This window comes from Engraulis encrasicolus, chromosome 14, assembly GCF_034702125.1.
Source record: "Engraulis encrasicolus isolate BLACKSEA-1 chromosome 14, IST_EnEncr_1.0, whole genome shotgun sequence".
NCBI classification, from domain to species: Eukaryota; Metazoa; Chordata; class Actinopteri; order Clupeiformes; family Engraulidae; genus Engraulis; species Engraulis encrasicolus.
Genome location: NC_085870.1, coordinates 2,859,071 through 2,861,570, shown reverse-complemented (window position 1 = coordinate 2,861,570; position 2,500 = coordinate 2,859,071). Strand labels below are relative to the sequence as shown.

The window sequence follows — 2,500 nt, the reverse complement described above, 5'->3', positions numbered from 1 at the left end:
GCCTTTTAAGGGACTAATTGCTTTTTGTTGTCTTTTTTTTCTTTTCCTTTTTTTCCCTCTCTCTCTCTCTCTGGTTGGTGGATTATCTCTGAATGGTGCTTTAGACTGACTAAATTGCCCCTGTGCTGTGCGTGTCTGTCTGTCTGTCTGTCTGTCATGGCGTAGTTGGTTAACATTTTCAAATTATTTTACTTCGTGTTTTGTTGTTGTGCTAGGGCTATAGATTGGCCAACGGGATGCTTGGGCTGTGTGTGTGTCTGTGTGTTTGTGTGTGTGTGTGTGTGTGTGTGTGTGTGTGTGTGTGTGTGTGTGTGTGTGTGTGTGTGTGTGTGTATGTGTGTGTGCGTGCGTGCGTGCGTGCGTGTGTGTGCGCGCATATATGTGTGTGTGCATATGTGTGTGTGTGGCAAAGTGCTAGCACCCAATTATCATTCCATGTTGGGGAACAAAGGCTTGCCACTGCCGGTTAATATTCAACACGTCCAAACGCTTATTTAAGACCAGAGACGAAGGAAGCAGCCAGCACTGTGCGTTCGCATCGAGACGAGACACTGGAGTCATTCTCTGTCTGGCCACTAGAGGGATGAGGTTATGAATATTCAGCTAGTCAGTAGGCTGCATTCTAATGCACATCGGCCCTATCACTCATACATACAAAAGCCTTCTGCACTAACCTTGTTATGCCCCTGTCTCTCCTCTGGATGATCCTCACACATTGCTCACATAATGCTGCTGCTGCTGCTACTACTGCATTGCTGAATACGGCAAGATGTCTTATTTTGTGTGTTGCTTTGGATAATCTACTCATTATAATGTAATGGTACGTCTTCATATCTACAGCCAGTCCGATGGGGAGTTCCATAACATGTTACATTTCATTACGTCATATTGTATATTACAGGTAAAGTATTTGTAGGGAATGGGGCACCTAAGTCACGCCCTCTACTTCCTGGTTCATGGTCAGAGTAAAAAAATGATTACTGGGCTTGAAAATGTGTGATTTTTGGATTTGTGGTGCATAGGTGGAGGTCCAAGGTTTGGATTGGTGCCAAAAAAACACTCATTTTTAAGCCCAGTAATTATTTTTTGACTCCCCCTGCCCCATGAACCAGGAAGTAGAGGGCGTGACGAAGGTGCCCCATAGAGGCAGTCGGTTGGTATGTAAATGGTATGTAAATGAGCAGGCGGACTCTCAGCCTCAAAATGAATGGCAGTGAATGAGAAGCCAGCGCACTGGAGGGTAAATTCAGCTGTTTTTAGACTTGTTATTGTCGGGAGCACTTTTATTCAAAGTCCACTGCCTGCGTTGTGGATCCAGGGAAACGACTATGAAGTGGCAGAACCATATCGATGTCCGAACGACCTTGTAGAATCCACAGTCCCCCCCACCAAACTAAGCTGTGAGACTGACTGTTGGTATTTTGCATAGGAGCCGACTGCCTGTATCGGTTACTGTTGCTGGAGCAATGTGGGGTTAGCTTAGCTGCCTTGCTCAAGGGCACTTCAGCCATGGATGGAGATGTAGGGAGGAGTCAGGTCGGTATTTGAACCTACAACCCTCTGATTTTAAGACCACCTCCCTGACCACTAGGCCACGGCTGCCCTCCTCAATCGACCAATGACGTCGCCTTTCTCAGGTAGATAGAGAAAATAAGGACTTGTACTTGTACCATATTAGCAAACAAATCAAATGGGTCAAATTGCAATACATGTAAAGTGCCAGGCGCTCTCCCAAACAATAATATGTTATAGGATAAGATTCGACAGCAGTTAACTCTTAACCTCTTAATGCAGAGCCTATGTTACAACCTTACTGTCACCAAAATTATAATGGCTGTGTCTTAATCTGTTACTTAAAGCTCTCGGCAATGTCATAGCAATGTTGTTATGATGTAGTTGAGTATTTTCAGCAAATGGTGAATAGGCCCGCTGGCGACCCCATCTGCACTAAGAGGGTACCAAGTGTTCTCTGTGTTTGCAATGCATACCGGATAGCCACTTATACTCCTCAACTAACACATATCTCTTTTAAGGAAACGGGAAACCAGACAGGTCATTGTGAACAAATCACATATCACTTAAGAAGATACTGTGTATGTAATTTCATACCTGTGTTTGTGACGAATATTCTCATAGGGTATCTGCATAGCAATATCATTGGTGGTGATACAGTATCACTGGTGATAAAACTGTCTAACGGTGTACAAATATAGTACATTGAAGCTCTCTGGCTCTGGCTTCAGGTGTGCTCAGCATTCAGCGTCTAAGACATACAAGGGCACGGTGCCACTTCGTCTGGGCACGGAGGAAGAGGAGGAGGAGGAGGATGGGGGAGACTAGAGTGGTGTCACATAACGTTTGGTGACAAGCAGCACACTCACTCACACAAGCACACACCCGTGCGAGCACACACGCACACACGCATGCACACACACACGCACGCATACACACACATTCATGCACAGAACCACGTTCATGCACACACCCAGTCATACATGTA

The 2,500-nt window shown here is 45.4% G+C and overlaps 1 protein-coding gene across 1 annotated transcript in view; it reads right to left on the bottom strand.

Annotated features, from left to right (window-relative positions):
* ptprt (protein tyrosine phosphatase receptor type T) overlaps window positions 1-2,500 on the bottom strand; it is a 515,405-nt gene that overhangs the window by 29,580 nt on the left and 483,325 nt on the right. The gene's annotated exons all lie outside the window — the stretch shown is intronic.